The sequence below is a fragment of the Staurois parvus genome, unplaced genomic scaffold (assembly GCF_062004578.1).
Source record: "Staurois parvus isolate SC_StPar_1 unplaced genomic scaffold, SC_StPar_1.0 ptg000661l, whole genome shotgun sequence".
NCBI classification, from domain to species: domain Eukaryota; kingdom Metazoa; phylum Chordata; class Amphibia; order Anura; family Ranidae; genus Staurois; species Staurois parvus.
Genome location: NW_028318457.1, coordinates 618,309 through 631,576, shown reverse-complemented (window position 1 = coordinate 631,576; position 13,268 = coordinate 618,309).

Below are 13,268 nucleotides of genomic sequence, written 5' to 3'. Positions count from 1 at the left end.
ATGCAGGTGCATTTTTAGAACAGAGATGCAATCTTGGCTTTGTATTCTGTATTGTACTTTCCTGGGGCTTTCAAGAAGAGTCAATTTCTCATCTAATCATACATCCCAGTGAGGAAATAGCACTAAAACATAGCAACCATAAGTGGATTTTATACTCCAAAAACCACTGCAGACAAATATGCAAAATCAATTCAGCGGCTGGGACTTGAAGTATGATTAAGTATATCAATGTTTTAGTGGGTAATAACATTTGAAGATTTACCACAAGGTCAGAAGAGCTGTCTGTTATAACTGTGTGCCTTGCCTTTCTGCCTTTCTTAGCTATATATCTTGAAGCATTCAGCATGCAGCAAATAGTTTACAAAAATATATTATGACATGTATGAAGCATTTAATGATGGCACTCATAACTAAAGTAGAAAAGATCAGTCATTGGCGATCAGTTCACAGCAAAACTATTTATGTAGGTGACTTAGAGCAATACTGATACATCTGTTTAAGGTGAAACGCCAGTATAATTTTTTAAAATAAATAGCCCAGCAGTGGTAAAAATATCTTTTACTGCAAAGTTTAGCTATGATGTCCTCCACAGACTCCACGCTTTATGATTCAGGACTGGTTTATAGGTTTAATGTTGGCAAATGTTATTTAAACCTTTTCTGGGATACTGAACTATAACTGAAGCCCCATACATCTAAAAGTCTCAACTTCCATTCATATCCCATTACTCATACTGTAATGGAGTTACCTTCCTAAAAAAGTGACTACACTAACTATCCTTTGGAACTTTTCTCCTGCTTCTTGACCTGGGGGGATTTTGTTTAATCTAAACTATCTCCCCTTTCCTGCAGTTACGTGGACTTTGTCCCTTGATTTTGTCCTAAATATGGAGATTCTTTGGAGCTGCACTGCTGGTTTCCTCCTGATGATCTTGCATGCTCGGCAGAGGGAATCCTTGATCCTTCCAGTCTCCTACATACAATGGAACTTGCGGTTGGCCGCTGATAGAACTTTCAGTTGGATTGACCCGTCAAACTACTCTATCTTCCCTTTTTCGTTGGTTAGTGTTGTCCTCCCTTAGTTGCACGAGATGTTCGTTCAGACTTTAAAGAAGGGTACACTCCCAGCCTCTATGGCCCAGGCGATCATTGTGGTGGTCCTTAACTTTCCATCTCCCTGCTAAATGCAGATGCAAAGATATTGACCAAGGTCTTTGCCAAGAGACCTAATGAGGTTATCCTTATGCTAATACATTATTACATTACCCAGTCTAATGTGATTGCCTCACTGGACGCCGAAAAATCTTTTGATTCAGTTGAATGGGCTTACCTGTGGGAGGTATTACGCTGCTTTGGATTTGGCCCTAATTTTATTTCTCAGTTACGGACCTTATGTCTCCAACAGCTCGAGTATACAAAAGGACTACTCTCTCTCCTTCTTTTAGTCTCCACAGGGGAACAAGGGTGCCCACTCTCCGTTGGGCTATCTGCTCTTGCCATTGAGCCTATGGCCATCCTTCTTTGTTCCTCCCCGGATGTTCATGGGATAGCCATAGGTCCATTTGAGGAGAAAATCTCTCTATACTCTGATGATGCCTTATTGTACCTCAGAGATGCAGATGACTCACTACTAGCGTCCTTGTCTGTTACTAATGACTTGGGAAATTACTCAGGGATCTGCATTAACTGGGGGAAGTCTATTCTCTTTTCCCTTCAACCTTTAGCTGCCCTGCCAGTGATGGCCACTCCATTGCAGGGGGTCTCCCAGTTTCGGTATTTGGGTGTTGATATCCATAGTGATTTATCACATTACATCCTTCTAAATTTAAACCCAGTGGTCTCCCATCTGAAATGCACTGTGTGGAAGTCCCTGTGCTTGACACCAGTTGGTTGTGTTAATCTTATTAAAATGTCTATTTTACCTAAGTTTCTATATTTGTTTAGGCACACCACGACACATATACCCAGTGCCTTTTTCCATAGACTGGACAATATAGTTACCTCCTTACCTGGAAAGGTACTATGCCCAGAGTAGTTAAAAATACTTTGAAATTACCAATCACTGTTGGAAGTCTTGCATTCCCATGTTTTATTAAATCATATTGGGCTGCAGTTCTAGTCACAGTCTGTTGATGATTCTCAGAAGAACCAGCTAACACTGCGGCTACCTTGGAGGCAGCCTTGCTTGGCTCTTACACCGAAGTTCGTAAACTGGAGGCCTGCGTTCTAACCCTAATATTAGTCTACCTACGAAGGCAACTCTTAAAGTGTGGGTAACTGTGAAGGCTAAAGTGGCAAAGAATGACATCTAGTTCCCATCTACGCATCACACTCAGGGATTGGTATCCAAAACCCCTTTCTTTGTGCTGATCCAGTGGACAAAATTTCTACAAAGACAACTTGCCACTGGACAATTGGCTAGGATTTGTTGTGACGCCTTTGAAGAAGAACTGCTTACTGACCCAAGTCTGGAGCAGCTTAGAAGCCTAGCTTCAAAGGCAGAAATGGTCAAAAGGCAGCTAATTGTTCCTGACAAATTTAGGAGACACTTGCAGGTCACCTGAGAATCGCTAAGTCCAAGGTCTGAGTGATGCAGATTTTTTATTGTAGACTTTAATTTTGCTTTACGAAAGAATGGGCTTCCTCCAGGCATACATGCCCTAATTTATCCATTGTTATATATACTCCAACATAGAAACTCCCAAAGATTAGAGTAAGGACTGCACTATACAAAGAAGCCTTGACAAGGCAGTGCAGCTTTCACATATACAGTATTTGCAAATGTTGTGCAACTAAAATCTCTATTTTTAACTAAAATTGTTAGACAGAGTAATTTGTTTTGTATGGTTAGCAGGAAAGTTTCCTGGGAAATATGTTTTGTTTTGTTTGCTCTGTGGAAAACTCTTACATGATACTTCTAGATCCTGCATGATGCAAGATTTCTGTGATGTAGTCAATTATCCTTATAAATGTATGGAGAGTTCAAATCTTTAACAACACTTCCATAGCTGAAAAGCAGGGCATGCTCTATCACAGACATGCCAGTAGGATAGGCAAAGTCTTAGATCCTGGACTGCAGTGATGACTTTGGATGGGAAGTCCTCCCAAAGTAACTACTGTATATGTTATTGGAAGAGCTGTTTCTTGAAATTCACTAGTTTCCTTAAAACAGTCAGTTGGATATGTCAGGTGATGGCTATTCTAAGGGTGAACCTCTTGGGTGGAGGGGGCACCCCGGAATCCATCTTCCTTCTGCAGCCTTTAGAGGAAAGTGACGTAGGTAGTTGCAATGTATTTACATGCAAATGCAGCCTGCATAGGAATGCCCACTTCTCCAGACTGACATCCACCCATCAAAGCATTTAGAACCAGCTCACTGTTTGCATCAGGGCTGAAAATACATCAATGAGGGGAGAAAGGTGGAACCAGCGAAGGCAAAATATATGCAAATTAAAGTTCAACTTTAACTTGTATTTATTAACATGCAAGCCTTGTTTAAAATGCCAAACTCTAGTAAGAAATATGTATGCAAATTATACACTCCAATGATATTTACAGCATATCACGTAACATGGTAAATTATACAAACCAGGGACTTGTTTAGCTGTTAGGAATGACAGTGTACTTGAGAAAGATGCGCAGAAAGGGCACTTCCTTAACCACAAAATGTTGTTTCTGTCTGTAGTCGGACTCTAACCACGACCCACTTACTTCCAAATAAGTTAGAATATAGCCCAATATATCTTTGTTAAGAGCTTTAAAAATGTGGTAATAATTATTCTGGCTTTGTGGTAATAGCTGCCCACCACATCAAATAAAAAGAGGAATTCCTTGATGGTCACATCAGATACACTACAGTTAAATATAGATCCTTTGCCATACTTATGGGTTTTTTTGCACTATCAAAAATAAAAAAAAATCCATTGTATTTTATAAACACTTTATTATATAACAAAGTACTAGTACCTTTGGTTATTTACAATTCAGTAGGATTTTTTTTATTTAAGTGAGTAAAGCAAACTGGATGTTCCCTTAGTTCACTTACCTTAGTGAAATATGTAAAGCTGTGCTCACTTCAATCAACCAATAATGTACAAGTAAAAATTGGGTATTCAAAGTAAACTTTGGCTTACTTTAGCTTCTTTTTATTCACTGAGCTAAGTAAGTATGAAAGTAAATCCAAGAACATAAATATAATATCATGTCATTATTTTCACCTGGTGATCCTGTCACAAACAGTCGTCTTGTCCTGGAGTGAAAATGCTCACTTGACTGTATTGTATCTATGGAAGGGTAGTGTTGTCACCATAGGACAGGAAAGACTACAGAACCGTCACTATTTCCTCATCTTCTCAACATAGGAGGAAGGGGTTCTGTTGGCCACAGAGAGAGCTGGGAATGGGTTTTATAGTGAATCATGACAAGCATTGATGCTATAAAAATAGACATGGGGTTTGTAATAATTATTTATTACAGATATTTATATAGCACTGACAATTTACGTGGTGCTTTACCTATATTGTACATTCACATCCATCCCTGCCCTCAGGGAACTTATAATGCAAGGTCCCTACATAATACATACCAGGATCCACTTAACCAGCCAGCATGTCTTTAGTTTGTGGGAGCAAACTAGAGTATGTGGAGAAAATGCACAGGGAGAACATGCAAATGCCAGGCTGGTAGAATCCTGGCTGGAATTCAAACCAAGGACCTTAGAGACGCAAGCCACAGTGCTTACCACTAAACCACTGTGCTGCCAATGCCCATGTTGGTTGGGATAAAGGCATCTCCCCCACATCCTTAGTCTGATAAATGTGGGGATAAAAATATAAAAGCCACCTTTTAAAAAAAGGCTGCATGCATGGTATGGATTCCTTTTTCAAGTTCTCCCAATTAATCCATTGGTCTTGTTTCACCATTGAAATGGCCTTGGTGTGTCACTCTGACTCCTTCTGTCTTCTCACCTCCTTAAACATAAGCCTTCTTATCTGCACTGATGTTGTCTTGTGCCACTGAGGAGCTTTTAGGAGAATCCCAAGACCAGCTCTTCCATGTGAACTTGGCCAACCATGTCCGTGAAATTAAGAAAACTGTCAACAGCTTCAAACGAAGTCCACTCTCTCCCCTCTACCACTTGGGTGGGGGGAACCAATGCTGAATAACAGTATCTTCAGATTCTGTGAGGGTCATAACTTGCTTTGGTGCATTTAAATTTTTCCACAAGACTCACAATTGGTAAATTCATTTTTTAGGTCCTGTTCAATATGACAGGGCTTAAACACATGTGTGCTGACTACTCTTTCCCACTTTCTAGACTTTATTGCTGGAGATTTCATACACTGTCAGAGGCCACATGAGTCTTGGGAAAATTGCTTGGTGTCCTTGAGCTTTGCATCATGTCATCTGCCCAAGCTCTTTACTGGCATTTCTAAAACAGTTGGGACAGGTGTTCCATCAATATAGAATATATAATCTTTTGTTCTATTGACCTTTGAAAAGCAGATACTTCTGCACTGGATTTGATCTTTATCCATGCACACATGATGTTCTAATGAAGCTTCTACAGTTGTCGCCAATGTTGTTGTATCATCCATATAGGCTTGTATTGGTGGTAGCTGTAATCGTTGCTATAATGAAGGCCAATGGGGAGATGCTGCACCCCACCATAATGCCCACCTCCATTGTTTGTCAAGCTATAGTAAAGTCTGATGTTGAGAAATAAACTTGTAAGTCCTTGACATTGTATTGAGCCAGGCTCTCCCGGCTCCTCCTGTCTGTCGGATGCCCCCACAGCAAGCATCTTGCTATAGACCATGCTTACCCAAGATGCCTGCCAAGGGTCAAATGGCTGCAGTGTAGCAAACCAGAATTGTGCTCCTTCGACCCAGGAAACCATAGACAAACCATGTTTCTCCTGACTTCCTGTCCAGGTTGTGGTACCGCTCAGGTTGAGTGCCACCTGCAGTGGAGAAAACAGACTGCGCCTACCTACATGCCATCTGCTTTTTGTTCTCACAAGCAGTCTATTGCAGGGCCACAATGCAAGCCTTGAGACACATGGGTCTTCACCAGGACTTTTTCAGCTGGAACTTGGTGGAACTCAGGTCTGCCATTTCTGGTCAGGCCCTCTGCTCCCTGCTCACCACTATCACTTGTAAACACAAAAGTCCAGCTTCTGTGTTTACTAGTGATAGCTTGTCTCTCAGCGGCTCCCCCAGTTTGGATCTCCTGAGCAGATCCCACAGAGTGCAGAATAAGGATATGAGATGCAGTGTAGTCATGGGCTGGAGGGGTTGTGTGGTAGGCTGCACCCTCTGGGATCTAATTTTTTTTCCTGTTGCCCGGATGCCGATGCTCCCAGTGAATGATCTCCCTGCAAGTGAGAGAGGCGGAGCCATCTACAGTGTGTGGGGAGGTAATAGAGCCATCTGGATGCTTCAGCTTAATACAACAGCAAAAGTAAGATATGTGGAAGATGGTGGAACGTTTAAGGAGTGGGGGAGAATATGAAGGCAGTGGAGGGGGGTAGGTGGGGGGTTCTGTGCAGAGGTCAGAGCTGAAGAGGGGCAAAATTGAGATGTGGTTGGGGGATGGAGAGGTAAGCAGCTGAGAAAGAGGGCTGAACTCTGCACGCTGTATGTAGTACACTACTCTACACTCTGAGTGTAATGCACCCCTGAATTCTGCACTCTGGATGTAATGCACTCTTGCTATTTAATGCCCTTTAAGACCCTCCCACTGTTATGTGGCCACACCTACCATTTTATGCAGCTTGGCAAGTGTGTATGAGGGTTATTTTGGGAGGACATGCTTGAGTTCCTGCACCTATTCTTTGAGAAAAAAGCCCTGGTCTTTGTCATGCTGATGTGTGCACCTCAAGGAGCCCGAGGAGCATGTCTCTTCTGGCTGGGCACAGTACTGCAGTCTTACATTCATCAATTTTTGTTCTGCACATGTTCATCCAATTTTTTTTGTTTTTGGCAGTACTCTGGTAATCCGTAAGGTAGGCTCCATGCTGTCTCACACCTAAGACAACACTGATTGAAAAAATATCAGTACTAGGAGGTTTCTTACAATTACAAATCAAATTTAAACTGGCTTGGAAATCTGTATGTGCCTTGTAAAGCAGGAAGATTAAAAGAGATGTTACATATGTAGCACTACCCCCTTAGGAGTCACTGAGTTTTGGGTCCCCCTAAAGCTTTGCACAGCCAGGCAACACATTTTCTTCCATACTTTGCACATCGGAGTCAGTAAACAGTCCTTGAGCTTGGTTTTGTTGTTTTATTAAGGGGTTAACAACTTGGATGGGGTCTAGGGGTATATGGGTGCCCAAGAACTGTAGATTTTGAATAGTCCTGGATGAAGACTAGTTTGATATTGCACATGACCACCCTCTCATCTTAGCTAGCTCAAGGGGTGTAGGAGTACTCCCTGTTTGCTTGGTGGGTTGGTGGCTGCCTTCAGGTTTTATGCTGGGCTGCCTCCTTCCTTGCTTCACAGGCGAGACAATGGGACAGAGGCGATCCTCTCTTCCAGCAACTGACTGCAGGTAGGCCCCCTCCCAGGTTCCTCACTCCAGCCTTCCTCTCAGTCCATCTGCCACCCTACACTGCCCGGACTCCAGGCTCTGTGATACTTAAGGGCTGCCTTGGTCACCATGCCCAGCCTTCTGCCAGGGGAATGGCCAAGGTCCCTCAAGTATGCAGATCTGAGGCTATTTCCCTTCTCCGTCCCTGCTCCAGAAAGCTCTCAGGGTCCTGGAGAGGTAGGAGGGCTCCAAAAGTTCTGACCTTCAGAACCTCCCTAACCCGTCCTGAGGTGAACTCCTGCCTCACTCATAGGTTCACTCATCCCAGTCTTCCACTCTGCTTCTGCCTAAAAAGAAAAAAAAACGAACAGCTATCCAGCGAACCTGGAAGGTGTTACACATAGCACAGTTTCAAAGAAATACATTCTTACAACCTCCCTAATGATGGATGGTGGATTACTTAGAATTTATATTCTGGTAAAGTGAATGAATGTTCTCATTTTAGCGTAATTGCATTGTTTACTTTATAGAATTAGTAGCTCACTAATTGCTATCACTTTGTCTGGAATTGCTCATTATGCAACAATATACTGTACATTTAGCAGCAGCATATATATTCTCTGTTGTTGAAGAGACTGAGGTAACCAACATTTTATTTGTCAATTTGAGGCTGTCTACACCTACTGGTGGCAAAAATAAGGCCGCTATTGTTACAATATATAATTACACTCACAATGCCCAATCCATATTTATTAAATTGAGATCTTCACAAATGGTCATGGTAGAAATTACAAATTGGTTGATTTTTTTTAATGTAATACTGAAGTCAGTATTAGTCCCTGTATGACCATCTTGGCTTATAGTAGTAGTGTTCTCATTAGTACAGTGATAGTTTTCACTGATTTCCCAGACTCACATCTTTGACTTATACTGACATATATCACATGAACAGAACACAGCCAAAGCAGAATCTATCATATTTAGCTATTTGTGTGTATGTAAATAGAATCCATTCTAGGGTCAAATCCTCAAAATTTTGTTTCAGAATAAACTGCCACATATCGTAATCTTTCAAACCACAGATAGACCATACGCTCGTTTATAAATATTTCATTTTTATTGGTCTTAACCTGTTTGGTTTAACTCAATATGCCCCCTATGTATGTAGAGCCAAAACCTTTATAGTTTTGGATTGAGTGGGAGTGTCCAGTTTTACTGCAGTCGGAGACTTGGAGGGATTTTACATACTGTCTGGTGATAGGATTGTCCCCAGGACAGAAAGTTAGAGAAACTAACAACAACACAGATAGAAATGAAAATGTGTTTTTAAGTTAAGTACGAGAATGCTAGAACCTCTGTCAGCATTGTATTGTTGTCTGTTTCCCTATCACAGATTTTTTATTACTGTCTGGTAAAAAGTCTTTCGCAAACAGTAAGTGGGGGAGTCCTATCTAGCAGTGAAACCAGACAGGGGTTCTAAGTTCTTCTTATTCTGTGCAAGCTAAAAAACAGCCATGGGGTTTAGATGGTATAGATTCACTCTCATGTTTATTTGGCATTTGTCACAGTATATTAGGGTTAATTTACTAAAACTGGAAAATCTGGTGCAGCTGTGCATGGTAGCCAATCATCGTCTAACTTCAGCTTGTTCAATTAAGCCTTGACAATAAAACATGGAAGCCCCTTGGTTTGTATGCAGTGGTAGACGCCCATAGGCTTTACAGGAAAGTCAGATAAGCAAACTGAATATAATTGCCCTCAGGGAACAAAATTCTCTGGGTGCACCAGAGTGTTAAATTATTTTAAATTGTATGTAAAGGCTAGTTTTTTTCTAGATTTGGATAATATGGTGGGGAACGCTGGAGAGATTCACCCTTCTACTTGTTCTGGTGACCATTGGCGCTGAGGATTTTAGCAGAGCAAGAAGTGAGGGAAAATCCTCCAATCGCGACATCGGTTCAAATGACAACTTTCTAATATGGGAATGTTGTTCACTATGGAGAAGTTTAAAAATTTCTTCTTACTTTTCAACTTTCTGCTGTAGAACACAGGCAGCCAAAAAATAACCTGACCAGTTTGATCTATCCTTACTCTATCTAAGAATAATGTTTTGGCTTTACATACACTTTAAGCTTGGCTTGGCAATTTGTGCTAGTCTAAAACATATCAATCAGAGGGTAATTCTAATCTATTGTGCCCACATCCCAAAACTATCCATGATTTCAAACAACAAATATGTAGCAAAGACTTTTCAGGCAAATACAAAAATTATGATAATGAAAAAGTTAAATACAGTTAAAAACTACATCTTCTTTATTAAATAATGATAAAAACATGCATTGTGATCTGTTTATACAGCCAGCATCCATTTGATATATCAATAACATGATTCACATATTGACTAGTGGTAGCTGTTGTTGAGAGATGACAAAGTCCACTTGAAAAGAGCTCAGCGTGTTTCGAACCCAAGTCTTCTTCAGGAGTACATGCAATCAATATGTATTGTTACCATCACAGCTAGCCTTAAACATGAAAATTCACAAGATGTATGGATTGTTGTCTTAGTAGTACAGAATGGAACCCACCAGATCCACAATAATCAAAGAACATTCACAACTGATGCCAATATAGGTCTCAAATTGTGTGCCCAATTGCATAGAACCACATAAAGGTATAAGAGGACCATTTTGTTTGAAAGTCAATGTGTGTGTTCAGTTTTAAAATACATTTAAGCCCCTATAGTTTAAATCACCAGGGTCCATGTCTCATCCATCAGCATCCAAGGTTGCCCAAAGTCCATTTGACAATCCATACATCTTGTGAATTTGCATGATTAAGACTAGCAGTGATGGTAACAACATATTTTGTTCACATGTACTCCCGAAGAAGACATGGGTCTTTTCATGTGGCCTTTGTCATCACTCAACAAGAGCTACCTATATTTGATATGTGAATCATGTTATTGGTATATTACATGGATGCTGGATATATAAATGGATCACAATGCATATTTTTATCATTATTTAATAAAAAAAAAATATAGTAATACTTTCTCATTACCTTTTTTATATTTGCATGCCCTGAAAAGTCCCTGCTACATATTTGTTAATTGAGAATTTGTGCTAGTTTGGCCATAAAAATGGAGGCTTCCTTGCACAATGTGAATGACACTAAAGATGATATTATGGCATTGGAACAGTGGCAATATCATAGCACTGTACCAATAATAAAGCTAATCATTTTGACATCCCTCCATCTCTAAAACCAAGTACGCCTAAATCAAAAATTTCAGATTGCTCTTGCGTGGGAAAGCTTCATAGGAGTATTTTGCAGAGCTAAATATTGTTTGTTGTAGTTTCTGTGATATAAAAGCATATTAAAGCAGAACTTTACTCTCTCAATCAACATGAACTATTTCTAATTCTTATGCTGCTAGCATTATTATAGATAGGAAAGTATATAATATTTACTTGTTTTAACCTTTTTTTTTTGCATTCCCTCGTTTACTTTCTGGTTTTCATGCCTAGGCAAATGATGTCATACATCCCAGGAGTCTTCAGGAGGGGAGGGAAGGTTCTCAGCTCAGCCAATGCCTGAGCTAAGGACAGATGGATTCCAGGAAGTACCTGCTACATGAATCATCTGCCCTTACTCAAGATGGCCACTTCCAGAAATGCAAGAAGGCGTTTTTCAAAATAGTTTCTCAGCAAAATAAAGCATGGAGACATGGATGTATGGAGGAGTTTGTTTAGAATATTATATAGAATTATATAGCATTTGTGATTTGTGGTACTCAGATGCAGTGCAGCTCCACTTCAACATACAACAGACACAGAACCACTTGCTGTGGCAGTTGTGTAGTCCTGATAAGTCAAGCACAGAGATTTCACTATAAGGGTTCCTTAAATAAATAATAACCAGAACCTCGAGGGTCCAAATATGCCCATTGAAAGTTCACTCTTGTTACTGTTGGAAAATCTCCTCAACAAGGACACGGACATAAAATAATTTGCACTCTGATTATTTTCAGCTATAATCTCACATCATAACAGAACTGTAAAATGCCATATTTTTGAATGATGGGATTTGGAACTTGTCAGTTTGCCAGTTGCTGTCAACACAAAATAATTAGATCTGAATTCTTGAACACAGGGTATGAAGCTGTGGACTCTGGACTATGGATTGTGATGAAGCATCAGCAAATTCCTTGAGGCATTCGATTATGTCTATTAGAGTAACAGCTAGGAATTTCTTAAGTCAATGCAGCAATTGGAACATTTCATTCATCTTATGCAGCGAGGTCTAAATGTGAAGGCAATGGAGAGTTTAAAATTTTCCCTCCTCCAAAATGTTTCATGGGACTATAAAGCTCCATGCACACTGGGGCTCTTCAAAATGATTTTCTCTTGGCAGGAGAAAAGCAGCTTCAAAATCATGCCTAAGTTGCAATTTTGAAAATGCGTTTAGGCTAGTGTCTAGGCGTGTCAAGCACTTGGACGTTCATTTATTTTATTTGCCAGAATATTAGTTTTTTCAGATTTAGGAGAAGAACTTTTGGCCAGAAAAAATGCTTGATGTACATAAACGTATGAAAATGGTGTTAATGCATTCCCATAGCCAGAATAAATTAATATCCTGGCCAGTGGAAGCTCAAACGCTTGACGCTCCTAAACATGTGTGCAATACATGGATTTAGGCATGTTTTTTAAGCTGGTTTTTCCTGCCAGGAGTAGAAGACATTCAGACTTAAAAATCAAATGCCCTGTATGCATAAGGCCTGAGAAAAAAAAAAAAATCTTTTTACCAAAATAGCTTTTACATTGACCCTTCACGCCGAGTGTACGCAAATATGCGGCCTCTCGGTGGCTGAACCTTGACCCCGAACGGCCGCATATTTGCGTATCATTCGTAAACAAACATGTGCTGAGAGCACGCGCCCTGCACGCTCCCAGCACATGTCTTGGCGTCCCACGGAAAGGTCCTGATCTCTTCTTGTGATCGGGACCTTTCTGATCATGTGACCGCCATGACAGTCAATCACGGCGGTCACATGACCCTAAACCCCACCCCACCTTCCAGCGCTAGAAACCCCGTTAAAGGGCCGGGAGACACCGGCTCAAAGGAGTTAAATAATCCTAAGGGTCCATTCAGATCAGATGCGGTTGGACTGCGCTGACAGGTTATTCCAGTACAGTCCCATAGCATGAGAAGGCAAAATGCCTTGTCTCCTGTGGGCCCAGTTGACACCACTGCATTGCGGTGGTGTGTGGGCACGCTGCGCTGAAACAGAGTAGTGCATGCACTACTTTTTTTTCAGCGTACCGCAGTGCAGCACGAGGCACTACCTCGCACCGCACAGTGGCCAATTAAACAATGAAATGTATGTGTGACAAGTTCATTAAAAAAAAAAAAAGGAACGGTGCGGTGATACCCGCCAAATGCACCACAGTGGCTGGCGTGAATGGACCCTAATAGTTAAACTCTATTTTCACAATACCTTGATGGCAGGGGTGTAGCTAAACTTTGGATCCTTATATGAAATGAAGTCCAGAAGGTGCCCATGACAAGTTCTTATTTTTAATAATATCTGCTTTAGGATGACCATATGTAGCCTGGGTTTCAGCCACTTCAACAGTCTGATGAGATAATAAGGTGGACTTAGGGCCATGTAATGTTTCTTTAAGAAGTAATAAAGACCATTTCCCACCATCAGAAATGTTCATTGCTGCATACAG